Genomic DNA, 17,491 nt, shown 5'->3' with positions numbered 1-17,491 from the left:
TCAAATAGGTAGTTCCTATTTCTGACTGAGACTTCACATAGAAATACGAGTATAAGATAGTGACTGGAGGAATGAAATGAGAATTTAGAAGGAACTTCTTCAGACACAGGGCAGCACTATGCGGAACTCACTCCCATAAGTAGTAATTGAAGCAGATAATACAGATTGATTTACATAATATTAATAATCCTTGCATTTTGATATAGCGCTTTTCACATCGGAGGACGTCCCAAAGCGCTTCACAGAACACACTGCAAAGTGAATTAACTAGATATTTGTGGGCGAACGCGGCAGCCAATTGTGCACAGCTATGTCCCACAAACAGTCGTAGATTAAAAATGGCCAATTTATTTTTGTTTTTGGTTTTGGAAAAATTATTATTAGGCTCTGTGTGGAGTAAGGAAACTTGCCCAAGGTTTCGCCCTGCCAGGAATTGAACTCAGGTCTCCCTCTTGCAAAGCGAGTGCTCTAACCACTGAGCTACAGGACTCCCCACCTGAGCTGCAGGTATGATTATATGCCACAAGTGACACCAATACAACATGGTGTCACAGCTCAAATAGGTAGTTCCTATTTCTGACTGAGACTTCACATAGAAATACGAGTATAAGATAGTGACTGGAGGAATGAAATGAGAATTTAGAAGGAACTTCTTCAGACACAGGGCAGCACTATGCGGAACTCACTCCCATAAGTAGTAATTGAAGCAGATAATACAGATTGATTTACATAATATTTAATAATCCTTGCATTTTGATTATGCTGTGACACCATGTTGTATTGGTGTCACTTGTGGCAATATAATCATACCTGCAGCTCAGGTGGGGAGTCCTGTAGCTCAGTGGTTAGAGCACTCGCTTTGCAAGAGGGAGACCTGAGTTCAATTCCTGGCAGGGCGAAACCTTGGACAAGTTTCCTTACTCCACACAGAGCCTAATAATAATTCCTCCAAAACCAAAAACAAAAATAAATCGGCCATTTTTAATCTACGACTGTTTGTGGGACATTGCTGTGCGCAATTGGCTGCCGCGTTCGCCCACAAATATAGAGTTAATTCACTTTGCAGTGTGTTCTGTGAAGTGCTTTGGGACATCCTCCCGATGTGAAAAGCGCTATATCAAAATGCAAGGATTATTATTATAATGTAAATCTATCTGTATTATCTCCTTCAATTACTACTTATGGGAGTGAGTTCCGCATAGTGCTGCTCTGTGTCTGAAGAAGTTCCTTCTAAATTCTCATTTCATTCCTCCAGTCACTATCTTATACTCGTATTTCTATGTGAAGTCTCAGTCAGAAATAGGAACTGCCAATTTGAGCTGTGACACCATGTTGTATTGGTGTCACTTGTGGAAATTTAATCAGTCCTGCAGCTCAGGTGGGGAGTCCTGTAGCTCAGTGGTTAGAGCACTCGCTTTGCAAGAAGGATACCCGAGTTCAATTCCAGACAGGGCGAAACCTTGGGCAAGTTTCGTTACTCCACACAGAGCCTAATAATAATTTTTCCAAAACCAAAAACAAAAATAAATTGGCCATTTTTAATGTACGACTGTTTGTGGGACATAGCTGTGCACTATTGGCTGCCGCGTTCGCCCACAAATAAAGAGTTAATTCACTTTGCAGTGTGTTGTGTGAAGCGCGCTATATCAAAATGCAAGGATTAACCCATCAAACTCTTGTAAGAGATGTTATCAAACCAAACCTTACACCATCCAATTACAGTGTCTGACTTCAATCTCTGCGATTCATACAATCTGTACGAATTAATTCGTGCCCTCAACCCAAACGGTCACCTCACCGTATTATCTCAGCAACATCTCCCCATCTTGTCTCTCTCAAACCCCAGTCTTGGTTACTAACGACTTCTAATCTCAACCTCCAGTGTGAACCAGAGTTTGGCTCACATGTGTTCGGATGTCAAACATCCAGCATGATGTCCACACAGTGTTACCAAACCTCTGGAGTGTGGAACAGTGCAAGAGAGAAAGAGTGTAATAGCTTCAGTTGCCAACATCGTTTCCCGCTGTTACACTTACCTGATCTGCCACGAATTCCAACTTGCTGGAAAGAAAGAGGACACAAATGCACTAAGATTTCCACAAAACCACACTTACCATATTGCCCAAATGCCCAACCAGGCCGATCCAAGCTCTGCTGTAAGTAAATTGGTTGTGTGCCTACACTGAACCATCCCTGACGCTGACCAACTCCCATCAAATACACTGAACCAATCTCAACATGAACGACATTGATAACTACACAGGATTCTCTGACAAACCAACTCAGCAACACAAAGGCAATCCCGTCTCACAACACCTCAACTTCACTAAACCAGCTTGGACACTGACCAACTCCCCTGAGCTTCACTGATCAAATCCACAGAAACTCATTCTCAACAATTCTACTAATCCAACGTTGGCCCCACTCACTCAACTTCACTGTGTAACTGCACTGAACCTGACCTGACACAAGGCAACTCTCAAACACCCGCTCAACTAAACCCAACTCTCAACTGCACTAAGGAAACACTGACAGAAACCAACTCAACAACTGGAATGACTCACCCTGACAAACCCAACACTGAACCAATTTCAGCTCAGCATTAACTCACTCGACAACTACACCAAACCAGTCTGAACAGAACCTAACTCGTGGCAGCCACACTGACCCAGACCCGGCAGCGACCGACTCTCGGCAGCTACACATTGCCGGTTACTAGCAAACCAGCCATGCAAACTGCTCCGACCCAGCCCTGGCAGCGACTGACCCGAGGCAACTGCACTGAGCCAGGCCTGAAAGACTAACCCTAAACAACTGCACTCGACAGTCACTGACTCCCTGCCCTGAACCAACACACACACAACCTGATGCTCTACAACCAGCCCCAACACAAATTGACTCTCAGCCACTAAACCCAACCAACCTCGACAGGCTCTGGGAAAATGAACCATCCTCCACACAACAATTCCTAATTACCCAACAACACACAAATTCACTCTGATCTCAGATCAAACTCTTGTAATAGATATTGTCAAATCTAACCTTACACCATCTAACCGGTGTCTGACCTTAATCTCTGCGATTCCTACAATTTGTCAATTAATTCTACCCTCAACCCAACCCGTCACCACATTAATCCAGCAACATCTCCCCGTCTCTCTCAAACTCCAGTCTCTGTACTAAGAACTTCTCATCTCAACCTACAGCATGAATCAAAGTTTGACTCGTATGTGTTCGGATGTCAAACAACATGCATGTAGTCCACATCGTGTTGCTAAACCTCTGGAGATTGTAAAGGCGCGAGAGGTATACTACCTTTGCCATCATCACAGGGTTCTCACTAGTACAGATTCACCTTATCCTCCACGAGTCCCAAGGTGCTGGAGGGAGAGAAACAGGGTGTGAGCTTCAGTCGTCCGGGTTGGGTTCCAATTAGTACAGACTTAGCTTCGGATGACACCTGAGATGATGTTGGTCACAGACCTGCATTGGCTCCAGGACAACCTCGGAATAGATGAAGAAATCCCAGCAAAGCAACAACAGGCTTACAAGAGCCTCGTAAAACTTGGAATGATAACAGTGCAGACTGAGAGTGAAAACTTCAACCACAAATGTTAACATCTCATAAAGATCAGTAAATCTAACAGCAATCGATCCCTCAGGGCACCCAAAACCCAAGGTTTGGACTCTGTCCCTTCACCACTGCATGAAGCAGAATCAAAATTATGTGCAATTTACAGCCCACCTCAAGGATTCCACAAATACAGACGTATCTGATCATCCACGAGCCCTAAAGAGCTAGAGAGAGAAAGAGGGAGTGAGCTTCAGTTGTCACTGTCTGGAACCCACTATCAGACTGACCTTCAGGTGATAACTGAGCTCAGCGCATTAATCACTTACATCTCCATCGGTTTCCAGCTCCACCTCGTCTCTTAAACAATTCCCCGTTGGTCGTCTTTATGACCAAAATCTAGGTAAAGCTGGTTTAAAGACTAACACCGCAATGTTACTGGAAAAATAGTAATTCTAGTTAATCTATCACCGTCTGAGACAAGTTACACAATAAAAGGAAAAGCCAGACTGGTCAAACTGGGCTTGTGAAAAACTCCCTCATGACCCCGACACAAACTCAACCCTCAAACATTGACAGAAACTGACTTCCAGCAGCTACACAACGCCAGTCACTAGCAAGCTGACTTTAAGACCTGCTCCGAACCAGCCCCAGCACAAACCAACTCACTCCTAAAACAACTCAACCCTCAAACAACCGACAGAAACTCACCCTCAGGAACACTAAATCAGCCCCGACAGAAACTGGCCCTCAACATCTACAAGAAACCAATCCAAACACAAACCAACTCTACACTGAACCAATCTCAGGATAAAATGCATCAATAACAGAGGAATCTGACATACACTAACTCTCCACAACTGCCCTGAACCAGCCTTGACAGACATTGACTTACTTCTTATCTCTGGTGAGAATTACACAATGTCTAAGTGCACGCTGAAAGGAGAGATCCTTCTCTTCTCAATTTTGTAGGTTGTGAGGCAGTAAGCAATAGAATAACATTACCCCAAACGCAAACCTCTTACAAGTACCTGAAATTCAGAGTTGTATAATTAGTAATGTTAGAGTCAAGTGTCAGTGAAAACTCCAAACCTCAACAACTCTGGTTCATCTCCACCTCCTCCCTTTTATACCTCAAATGTGCCCAAGACACTTTTTTTACCCAATTAGTCATGAGCACCTGGGACCCCCCTATGATCAAATTTTCATCCAATTTGGATGAGCCCTTCACTACCTCACAACCAGCACTGAACCAACTTAGACACAAACTAATCATCGACAACTGCTCCAAACCATCCCCAGCATAAACTGACTCTCAGCCATTAAACTGAACGAACCTGGACAGACACTGGCTCAGGGCAAACAAACTAAACCAACCTTCACACAGCTACTCTATTACCCGAAACCAAGCAAATTCACTGTCTAATCAGAAGATTGTAACAGATACCATCAAATCTGGTTTTACACCATCTGTGATTCCTACAAACTGTGTCAATGAATTAAACCATCGATCCAAACTATGAGCTCAACACATTAACCCAGTGACATCTCTTCTGTCCCACTCAAACACAAGTCTGCTACTAACGACTTCTCATGTCAACCTCCAGTGTGAACGAAAGTTCAGGCGCATATGTGTTTGGATATCAGACATCCTGCATGAAGTCCACAACTTGTTACCAAACCTCTGGAGTGTGGAAAGGTTGCAAGAAAGAAAGATACAACCTTTGCCATCATCGCAGGGTTCCCACTAGTAGTGACTTAACTTATCCTCCACGAGTCCCAAGGAGCTAGAGAAAGATAAGCAGGGCCTGAGCTTCAATCATCAGCATTTGGTTCCTATTAGTACAGACTGGACTTCAGGTGACACCTGAGCTCAGCGCATTCATCACTTACATCTCCCATGGCTTTCAGCTGCATCTCAACTCCAAACGATTCCTAGTTGGATGTCTTTGACTGAAATCTAGATGATGGTTTAAAGACTAACGCTGCAAAATAATAATTCTACACAATGATTTGTGTCATCACCATCTCTGAGACGAGTAACACAATAAGAGAAAAAGCTAGATTGGTCAAGAGTCGTTCACAATCCACATCAAAAAGAGATGGATGACAACAAGGTCTCCAAAGTTAATTGATATATGAAGACCCAGTTAACATCTGGTATGAACAAGCGTTAGCCCAGCGTTCAAGAGCAACACAAACCTACACTGGCTCCAGGACAACCTCTAACTGAAGTAGAAACAACAGAAAACTAAAGACTGAGAGAAGAACAAGGGTAACAAAACATAAAGTGATAAATAACTGAGTTTCTCCAGAAAGAGAAACAGTTTAAGAAAATAAACAAAAAAGAAAGAAAAACACCATTGGGCATATGTGCAAGTGAGAACAGTTAACTTAATAAGTGTCTGTGACAAATAGCATAAAAATAACTCAAGTTAGAAACACAAATTCAGCTTAAAGGGTTAGACGTAGTAGCCATTGCAGAGACCTGGCTGCAAGCCAAGCATTACTGGGAGCTAAATATTCCAGGCTGTAAGATCTTTGGAAAGGACAGGAAAATTGGGGAAGGAGGAAAAGCAATATGGATAACACTCAAGTACAGCAGTAGATTGAAAGGACTTCAGTAAAGCTGATCAGGCCACAGAAACATTCTGGGTAGAAATAAATAACAAAAAAAGGCAAGACTCAGGTGGGAGTTGTCTACAGACTCCAGATAGAAATGAAATAGCAATTGTTTTTGAGATAAACTACACAATAAGAGAAGCTAAACTGGCCAAGAGTTGCTCATAATTTATACAGAGAGCAGGTGGACAGTGATAATGTCTCTGAAGCTCACAAGACAGACAACACCCAAGATTTCAACAATTTCCCTTTACAAACATTACTGACAAGTTACAGCCCACCAGAAGGCTCTCACAAATACAGACTTACCTGATACAGTCCATAGAAAGACCAAGCCAAGCTCCACCACAAGGAAACTGACCATTTCATTGCTCTAAAGCCTCTACCAACTCATCTACTCCCTCTGGGCTGATGAGTTGATTCCTTTTACCAATGGCTAGAGTGAGCTCAGCCGCTGGGTTAAATACTCAAAGTTTCAGGTTTGACATGTGGCCAATGAGGGAATCACATTCCTCACAAGGTCCAGCTGAAGGTCCTCCCTTCACAGCTGGAACCAGTCAGTATCATCACATGGGCTGTTTGCTATTGGCTGGTTCAGAAAATTCACAGGTTATATTCATTACTTTAGAGAATTCACACTTTCCAAGAATTTCCTATTGAGTGGTTCAGAGACACCATCAAACACTAAACAGAAAGTGTGAGAGAGAAGACTCTAATCCTAAATTCTGACCCACAAATTGCTCTAACCTAACACCCTAACCTGAGCCTAAACCTTCCCCTAATTCTAATCCTAATTGGTGAAACGTTGGGGGAGAATTCTTTCACATTAGAAAGCACCAAAACCTCAGAGTGACGGAATGCATAGCTGGGATCCACGGACCCCAGTACGAAGAACCAGTCGGACCACTACCACTGGAGCGATCTGGTAACCTTTTCCTTTTCCTTCTCTCTCTCTCTTGGAGAGAGGATCTCTTTTCTGCCCTACAGGTTGAAACGCACCAAACCGCAGAGCGACGGGGTGCTTGGCAGTGATCACTAAACCCCATAGCGAGAAGCCAACTAAGGCCAGGAGCCCAATTACCTGGGGGTAAGCATACCTCTCTTTTCTAAATATACATTTCCACACCTCACCTCCAACCAACTGAGGTACAACCGAACATGCTTGAGTGAAGTTGGTGGGAAACGGGGAACCACACACAGAGATAGTTTTGCGAGCACAGTCAGGGTATTTTTTAGATTAATCCAGACATACTACCATTTAATATTCTTAACGAGCAACATCAAGGTCCCCAGAGGCATCAAAAAGCAGGCAGACAAACTAACAGAGTTTATTAGACCTGCCAAACCAGCAGAGGGAACTCTCTGCAAATTGGCCAAAATCGTGGAGTGGTGGGCAAGGGAGACGCGTAACATTTTGATAAAACATTATAAAAATAATCTAATTGAACTAAACAGAGAGCTCACGTCAATCAGGATGATTGAAGACACGGAGGAGGCCTTTACAATGGCCATTTCATGGGCTAGGAAAAACTTAAAACAGAAATTTAAAATAGCAACAGCAGATAAAACAAGGCAGCACATTAGGGAACTCATTGGGAAAGACACATCCCCCTCAGCTAGATCCCCAATAACACCACCCCCAGTCCCAGCACCAAAACCAGTCCCAACCCCAAGGGTCAGACCACCCGCAATCAGACCACCCCCAAGTCCAAACAGACACATTGAGAGTTTGTTCCAATGTCTCTGTCCACATGGACCTAAACATCCTCCCCACATCCCAAGAGCAGTCACTTCAGTCTAAGGTGTCCACTGACCCCAGGACCGTAGCAATGGATCCCGGGGCAGGGCGGATTTACCCCTGGTCCCAGGCGCCCCGCGAGTATGACCACCCTGGCCAGTGCGAGACCCACCCACACCACTGCCACAGGAGACACCGGTAGTCCCTTCCTCGCAGGGAACCACAGCCCCACAGCTGGAGATGAGGCCCCCTGCCCAACAGGCAATCAATAAGGACTGGGGCACAGTGACCACCCACAAAGAAACGAATCGAAAAACGGCAGACAGGGTGTTAAAACCCAGTAGGCCGGTGATGATAATTGGAGATTAGAACATTACAAAGTTACTGAGCTGTCCCAACAAGGACACACAAATAGGAGCTTTCCCAGAGGCAAACTTCCAGCATATAGATAACTTATTAAGCAGGACCCAACCCTGCCACAAAACCTGGAAAGTCATGCTCTCAATAGGCATCCATAACCGGAGTCAGCAGCCAAAGACTGCAACTAAACAGCTGCAGACCTTGGTAAAGAGAACAAGGCTAGGCTTCCCTAATGCCCAAATTCAGGTTGCAGAAATTAATTTCAGCCCAGATCTGTACAGAAAGGAGAGGGACACATTGGAAGAAATCAATACATTTATCAGGAATAAGCAAGAGGGCATCCTGGCAATCGCAGCCAACCAGTTCAGGGTAGAACAAGGAACAGTGAACAAAATCCACTGGACAAAAGACACAGCCCAGACCACAATTAAGCACTGGTCCAGGCATTTAAACTAAGAAGCACAGTAGCCCCAGAAAAGCGGGGCCTGGGGACAAACATCGTAAACGTCTCCCAGGCATTCACGCCTACAATAGCACAGGCTAGCGTATTAAACGAAGGACTGACTTTTGTCCCTACTGATAACTCCTGTCAACTAAAATTAAAACGGGATCTTTTTAATTTCACATTGTCGAGACGTCCCAAAGCGCTACAAAGAATATACTATACAGTATAGTGACTATTTTTTGTGGGCTAATTGCAATTAGTTTCTCTACATTTCTCTGTACCGGAACATATTTCTAAAAAATGTCTAAATATTTTAATATATTTTATTTTAATATAAATATTTACACATACACAGCGTCGCCTGCTGTTCAGAAGCTGCATTACAATCTCTGACTACACATCGCCCCCTGCTGTACCCAATATCTAGCTACATTTAGCTGTACGTTTACAGTTTATTCATTATACTTTCATAATATACCTGCTTTCGATATAGCATCTTACTTAGTCATTATTATATTTGATTTTAGTGTGTTCATAGGCATTGGCACAAGCAGCACCATTCTGTTTAGTTTTATTTGTCAATCTATTTATCTGTCAATCTCTATCTGTTAGTCTGTCTAATAATAATAATTCTTCAATTTGGTATAAAACTTTATCACGTCAGAAGGACATCTCAAAGTGCTTTCAGGATTGACTGTGAAATGGAGGGACGTCCTCCCGATGTGAAAAGCGCTATATCAAATGCAAGAATTATTATTATTACTCAACTTCAAAGCCCTCCATGGTCTTGCTCCCCCCCCATCCTCTCCAACCTCTTAATCCCCTACCATCCTGTTTGCGCCCTCTGCTCAGCAGGCTCTGGCCTGCTTCACATCCCCCACCTTGCTCACCTCACTAATGGCAGGTGGGCCTTCCACCACTGCCCCCACCCTCTGGAACTCCATCCCTCAGTCCCTCTGTCTCACCCCCCCCTCCCTCACCACCTTCAAGACCCATCTCAAGACCCTCCTCTTCAACCGTGCTTTTGATCTCTCTGCCTTTACTTTTAATTAACCTAAATGTAGATGACAAGTTTGAACTTCCATCCAGTCATCCATAAAGTGTACCTTTTTTAAAAAAATTGGGAGGAAAGATTCAGGAATCTATTAGAAACTAAATAAGAATCTCAAGACACTATTTCAAAAGAGAAGGACAGTTCTCCTGGTGTCCTGACCGATAAACTTCCAGATAAATTGGGTCATTCGTTTCAAACCCATTTGTGGGAAGTAGCGATGCACAAATTTGGCTGCTGCGTTTAGTTAAAGTAGTCACTATACTTGACAGCGACTGTGAAGCACTTTAAGCCTTACAGATTACAGAGTTACATGAAGTGTTAAGGAGGAGCAACGCAGTATCTGATGATAGTTTGGGTTCTTTCCCCTCATCAGAGATACCAATTTTGATTGAAATAATGGTTCTGAAACTAAGGTTTCTGTTAGAATTCTTTGTTCCTTTTCAGTCGTGTGGTCAGAGCAAGAAGTCAGGGTCCGTCACTGTGAGTGGGTTTATTGATAGGATCAGTGACCCCCCCATCCCCCACGCGCTGCCTCACTCCACATCCCAACTCGGGAACTTCTCAGCGGAGCCTCGTCTCCAGTTTGACTACACGGCGCAACCAAACTTCACCGACGGAGAAGGCGGGATTCTTCTGAACGATTGACGGCCCCTCTGACCAATGGCAGACAGTCTCCCCCAAGCGAGGCTTGGTCAAGGCCAATGGTGGAGAGGCGCGGAGGCGGAGACAGCAACCATCAGGTTAGGTGATGCTGCAATGACCTCACTGGCTGTGGGGCTCCAGCCATAAAGTTTGTGCCGGTGGCGGACGGCGAGCGCGAGGCGCGGTAAGTGAGTTCTCCCGCTTCACAGTCAAATATAAACCGTCTCTTCTCGAGCGAAGGTCTGGGCCGGTCCCGGCGCCGCGGCCAACAAGTGGCTTCGACTTTTTACCGAGTCCTTTTTCGGGGGAAGAAGGAGCGGGGGGGGGGAATGTAGCTAAATGTCTCCCCGCTGAGGGGAGTGTATGGTGGGGGGAGTGTGTGTGGTGGGGGGGTGTAATGGCGGGGACCCGACTGGCCCTCTATCGGGCGCGGAGTTTCGGCACTGATTGAAAGTGTGGAAGTGTCTCGCGGGGCCTCAGTTGGGGCAGCGCTGCTTTATTCAGGGGTTGGGGGATGGAATGTGTCGGGGGCTCTCGTTAAAGCCGTCTGGAAACTCGGTGGATGCACCGCCGACTTAATGCGTGGGAGAGACGCCAGGACTTGTTCTTGACCCAGAGGGGGAACGCCCTTCCCGGCTCCGGCCCCCCCTCCCCCATGGCCCCGCCCCCCCTCCCCCATGGCCCCGCCCCCCCCTCCCCCATGGCCCCTCCCCCCCATGGCCCCGCCCCCTCCCCCATGGCCCCGCCCCCCTCCCCCATGGCCCCGCCCCCTCCCACGGCCCCCCTCCCCCATGGCCCCGCCCTGCGATGGCCCCGCCCCTCCCCATGGCCCCGCCCCAGTGGCTCTGGCCCAGGAGGGAAGTTTGTTTGATGTGGATGGATGTCGGCGGTGGCTGTTGGTGCAGACGATCGCAATCACCAGTCTGTCCTTTTTAACTGTTTTATTTGTGTGTATAATGTATATGTATGAATCATTGCGTTCAAATCATCACCGATTCCAAAAAAACAACCTGGAACTTTTAAGAACTTTTTGAAACTTTAGCAAATACAAACGCATTCTTTATCCCTCTTCAATACTGTGGTCGTTTGTTACACGTAAGGTACCAATGTAATTGGTTTCATATGATAATGAAGTGTGGACACTTTCTCTACTGAATCACAGCAAAGTACATCCTGTTAATCTGAACCGGATTAAACATACAGTTGTACCATTTGGAAATTGGACAAGTCGCAATATACTGAGATCTCTCCTCAAGGATGACACGTTGTCTACATTGTGAATTCTAGCCCTCTTCCCAACCACTGGTTGGTCAACCACAATTTGCATGTATATAGCGCCCTTCACCAAGATAGAGCCCCAGAGCATTTGTCATGTGTACTGATATAACAATAACAAAATTACATTTGTATTGCGCTTTTCACGTCGGGAGAACCATCAAATTGGCTTTGAAATTTGGGTTGTTTCAAAATACTGTACTGGACTCTGTTTCCTTGTGAAGGTAAACTGGATTAAATCTTAGAAATGACTTGACTATTTTTAGATTCATATTCCCTAATGTTTTATTTTGGTAGTAGAAACATAATGTGATAACTTAATGTTTTAAAAACAGTAACAGTGTGGCAACAATTCTTACATTTTTGTGAAGGCACCTTAGTAGGACCGCATTCGCATGGTTACCAGACTGGCAACAATACATCTCAGCAAATGGNTTTTCTTCCCGCACCCACCAGGTCACCCATGGGGTACCCCAAGGCTCCATCCTTGGCCCCCTGCTCTTCCTCATCTCCCTCTCTGCGATGTCATCCACAGACATGGGGTCAATTTCCACATGTATGAGGATGATACCCAAGTCTACTTCTCCTCCAGCTGCCACTTCCAGTTCGCTGATGCCCTGTCAGCTTATCTGGCGGACATCAAGGCCTGGATGAGCGCAGGTTTCCTGCAGCTGAATGTCGGCAAGCGAAAGCCGTATTCTTTGGCTCCCGTCAATGTCTTCTCTCTTGCACCTCCCCAGACTCCCTCAGACCCACTGAACCCGTGTGCAACTTAGGCTTCGGGTTCGATCCCCAGCTTTTCTTTCTACCCCACATCCATTCTCCGACCAGAATTGCNTTTTTCAAACTCCCAACACGTTGCCTGACTCCATCCGTACTTCACAACTAAAGCAGCCGAAACCCTCACCTACACAAAAGTCCGTACCCCCATCACACCCGTTCTTGTAAGGCTCTGGCTCTGGCTCCCAATTACTGAACAGAACGATTTCAAGATCGTTTCACTCATTTTCAAATCCCTTCATGCTCTCACACCTCCTTACCTCTCCGATCTGCTTACCCTCCACTCTACCAACTGCTGCCTCTGCTTGGCTGGCTCCGGCCTCCTGTTTGTCCCTCGTCCCCTCCGCTCCACCATCGGTGGCCAAGCCTTCAGCCACGACGTCCTGAAACTCTGGAACTCTTTCTCTCAATCCCTCCTCCTTGCCGGCTCCTTCCCCACCTTCAAATACCGCCAAAGACCTTCCTTTTTGATTGTGCTGATGGTCACCTCCCCTCTCCATGGTTTGTTGTCAGACTTCGCTACAGTCACACGCTCCGGGACATTAGCCTGCGTGAAGGGTGCAATACAAATGTAAGTTGGAGTTGCTGTCTTCATGGATAAGGGGTGAGGACTGCAAAAGTTTCTATACCTGCATGCAATTTGGAAATAAACAACAAAAATTACATTTGTAAAGCGCCTTTTATGTCGGGCGGACGTCCCAAAGCGCTGAACAGTCGGATCAGAAACTAAGTGTGGGGGGCAGGGTTGGGATGAGGGAGGGCAGAGGGGGTAGGACTGAAGACACAGTCAAAAAGGAGGATCTTGAGTTGTGCCTTGAAGGCGGGAAGAGAGGGAGCAAGGCAAAGGGATTGTGGGATGGAGTTCCAAAGAGTGGGGGAAGGGAGGCTGAAAGCCCGGCCGCCGATGTTAGGTCGGGGGGAGACCTGGAGCAGGCTGGCGCCTGCTGAGCGGAGGGAGCGGACAGGTTGATAGGGGATCAGCAGGTCAGAGATGCAGGAGGGGGCAAGGCTGTGGAAGGCCCTGGAAGTGAGGATGAGGATTTTTAATTCTATCCTCTGAGGGATGGGGAGCCAGGGGGCAGACATGCAAACGGTTGTTTCCTCAAAGTAGATAATTATGTTTTGATTAGTTTGATGTGGGCTAAGAGGCAATGGTGTTATACAGTATAAACCCTCCATCAGTGATTATCCATGGAGGAACTATGATTATGAGTACTAGTGGGCATTTAACCATGAGGGTCATCACGGCTAAGCATTTTCCTATCTCCAAATTTACATTCATTCTTATGTAAGTTAGTGGATTGTTATCAGGAATGGCACTTGCCAATTGTTTATTTTTGGTTTAAAATGCTCGTCTGCATACTTCAAACTACTTCACAAAGTTACTGGTGAAGTTCTGTAGGATGTTTTGAAGCAAGTATTTACTGTTGATTGTCTTAAATAAATGCAACAAAACAAATAATAATGTACAAAAACACATTGTCAACTGGCATAAATTCTCACTTCTTAAAAATATTTACCGATTGTTAAATGCAAACCGACATGAGTATAACTGTACATATTCTTCCAACTGACTCTTAATAGTTGTTTGAGAGCTTAAATTTCCATGTTTGGCTAAATTCCTGAGATGCCCATTTTCTGCTAAATGTTGCATTCCCTAGTTTCACTCTTGGCCAATCTGATCAAGGAGGAGGATGCACACACAGCCTGAGCACCAAAATACATACAGAATTTCTTGCATATATCCTCCCTCCCTGAGAAAGATCTCCAGTATATTAATGTGTAGATTCTCCTACTTTGTCTGTAAATACCGTAATCTATTTTGGAGCACGGATTAGATGTTTGAATGTAAAATTCTGTTTCACTAGCTAGGGTGATTTTATTGCACTCAAATATGGATAAAATTGTTTATGAATATTTTCTGAGACACATGATTTGGAAATGGGGACAAAGTTTTACAAGTAACTGCAGCACAAGGCAGCTTTTACAAATTGTTTGGCATACCATAAAATTGATAGATTTGGTTACATTAACATCTTTTATTTCAGGCAGCTGGCTGTTCAAAATGTACACCATATAAATTACACCCACTGAATTTCATTATTGTGGAATACTGTATGAAACTGCAAGTTATGCACTATATTTTAATCGTAGTTGCTGACATTTACTGGGTATAATAGCAAGAAAATGGGAGATCTTTTATTTTGTATGTATCAGTGTTAGTCAGTGAAACCCTAGATGTCTCCTCTGACTACTGCTGTTGCACAAACCAGACTGTGCTTCTGATTTCATGATTTATTTAAATATAATGATGAAATATTCTCATTGTTAGTGTCTTTTTTAGGCTAACTTAGAAAGCAACTCTTTCTGTAGAGAAGAAAATAATTGATCAGTTTTAAAGCAATATTAAAAAATGGAATTCTCTGAAGAAGGATTCTGCTATGAAATATCTCCTTTATTAAGATGTTTATATATATACATATATTAATATATGGGTCGCATTGGCTCTCCGTGGCTCAGTAAATAAGGCCCCCAGCATAAGGCAATACAGACCAGAAGGTTGAACGGTTGTCTGTGCTAAATTTAGCTGATCTCAGCAAAGTGCTCCTGAGTTAGATTCCCAATTCTGATTGCTTTTCAGAGACAACTGTTGAAGACATGCACGTGCTTCAATTAAGTGAGGATAGGATTGGGCTTGTCTGTGACGTTCCCACAGTTGAATATCCTGCCCACGTTCACTGTCAGAGTTCATACATCAGTAATGGGCATTGGGTGAGGTTTGAAGGGCAACTGGCACTTGTGAAACTGTACCTGAGAAGGAGGAGGAGGAACGAAAGGTCAAACTTATTCAGACGGGAAAGGAATAAAAATAAAAGAAAAAATGGTAAAGAAAAACATTTGATATTATAGATTCACATTACACTTAAAGTGTAATGTGTTATATGTGACATTGTTGACAATCATGTTAAATGACTAATTAAACAATCTACTGATTTTAATTAATTGTTATTGGATCCTTCATAATTTAGGTCTCATTTTATCACAATGATAATTCAATTTTTTTGACTATTCTTTCAGTTAAATGATTCAGCCCACTGATGCTGCAGAACGTTACAAAACTGATTATAATTTCCCTATATGGTAGTTTTATGATCTTGGATATGCCAAGCTAAAGCTAGGCACTTCCCCACAGGAATAGAGGAAATATTGATGTATGTCGCATTGGATCGCTCTTATTTATTTCTTAGATTAGAAGATATTTTCAGAGCAAGGTTTGTTGATGTCTGGAAACGTACTTAACAACAACAACAAATTATATTTACACAGCGCCTTTCATATCGGGAGAACATCCCAAGGCACTGGACAGTCAGGGATTTGGACCAAAGGAAGGGCCAAGATGAATAGAAATGTTAAAAGAACACCTTTTTAGATTGTAAAAATCCCCTTCTACTATTTTACCAAGTTATTAATGCAGAAGATGACTTCTGTTGTGATTTGATTATTGTGCATATCAGATTCCTGCCACTCATTTGTGATTGTCCTTCCTAATTCTCTGCAATTGATATCGGTTGACTGGAAAGTAAATTGGATACTTTCTGGTAAGTGGTTCTCAGTTTCACACTAGGTATTGGTTTAATTTGTTTCGCCCACAAACATACAGTTAATTCACTTTACAGTATTTTCTGTGAAGCGCTTTGAGGCGCCGTGAAGACGTGAAAAGTGCTATATCAAATGCAAGGATTATTATTAACAAATCCGATCTGTGAAGCTTAATTACTTTTCTTGTCTATTTTGGGAGTCCCAGAAGAATTTTTCTTTTTGACATGATGCATGAACCTTTTCTATTTTGGAATGCAGATCCTTACTATATCAGTTGACAGCAAGTATGATTTCGAATAAAGTTATCAGTTTCTTCAGTTGTTGAAAGTGAACAACTGTAGTGATGTGGTTGAGAATTCTGAAATGGCAGGGTAACCAGAATATCCCAGAAACTCAAAGCCTCGATTAATCTATTGGTGTTTTGCTTGCTGAAAGTTTTGTTCATTTGTATTGATGTAGTTTAGCAAAATTGGTTTGTTGCTTAGAAGTTAATCATATTTTGGGTTTATTGAAGCAAAGGAACAGGTGTGTTCAGAACATTTCTTTAAAAAAACTACATTATAAAGGTTGAAATTTCAAGTAAAATCAGGATTGTTAGTTATAATGATATCAAAGATCTTTGTGAAAGAACAGTTTTTATATGTAGACAATAATAATGATAACTGGTCATGTTAAAGGTTTATATATTTAGTCATATTTTACATATACAGTATTATGCTGGTGAGTTTTCGGTAGAGATGTTTAGATTCATCAGACTTTAGCAATTGAATTTTATAGATGAGTTGGTATTGATTAAAGAAAGTATTTGGTATTTTGTCAGTTTAAATGTTTAATGAGCAAACGTGTATAAAATCGGGTGAGATGAATACACTAGCCCCTTGAAGTCATAAATGCCTTTGAAGTTGCTAGTTTCTCTCATGATCTTTTGCATTACTGAAGATAACATTTACAAAGAGCTCATGATGGCTTTAGTTCAAAGAATGTGCATTAATTTGCAAATGAATTTCAGATCAAGCAAAGTTTGGATAATTATTCTCTAAAAGGTATATTCCAACAATTTTGCTATGAAACTCCATGATAATGAGATTACTGTGTCAGAATATTTGTACTATTTATCCACTGTCTTCTAGTAAATCAAACATATACAGTTATGAAATGGTGTTTATGGGAAAGTTTATTTTCTAATCACATTGTTTAAAGTTAGTATAATAAAGCCAAACAATGGACTTTATTTAATAGTAATTACCAAATGCATTGTTCAAGGTTTTATTTAGGTCATATTAATAAAAGTAGAATAAAAGAAATTGCTGGCTCTCTCAATTTTAGACCTTTATCTGAATAATGGAACAACAAAATTTGGTTCTGCTGAAATGCTTAAACGTCAGTGTACTATTCTTGGAAACT

General features: G+C 43.2%; 1 protein-coding gene across 2 annotated transcripts in view; it reads left to right on the top strand.

Moving 5' to 3' along the window:
- Positions 1–10,546: 10,546 nt before the first annotated feature.
- Positions 10,547–17,491, top strand: part of tanc1a (tetratricopeptide repeat, ankyrin repeat and coiled-coil containing 1a) — a 72,121-nt gene continuing 65,176 nt past the window's right edge. For both annotated transcript variants that reach the window (XM_007889813.2, XM_007889814.2), the window contains exon 1: positions 10,547–10,616. The gene's annotated coding sequence lies outside the window, so the exon portion shown is untranslated. The remainder of the gene's footprint in view (positions 10,617–17,491) is intronic.

This window comes from Callorhinchus milii, unplaced genomic scaffold (genome assembly GCF_018977255.1).
Source record: "Callorhinchus milii isolate IMCB2004 unplaced genomic scaffold, IMCB_Cmil_1.0 Scaffold6, whole genome shotgun sequence".
NCBI classification, from domain to species: domain Eukaryota; kingdom Metazoa; phylum Chordata; class Chondrichthyes; order Chimaeriformes; family Callorhinchidae; genus Callorhinchus; species Callorhinchus milii.
The sequence above is the reverse complement of the archived record's forward strand: the minus strand, read 5'-3'. Positions and strand labels throughout refer to the sequence as shown.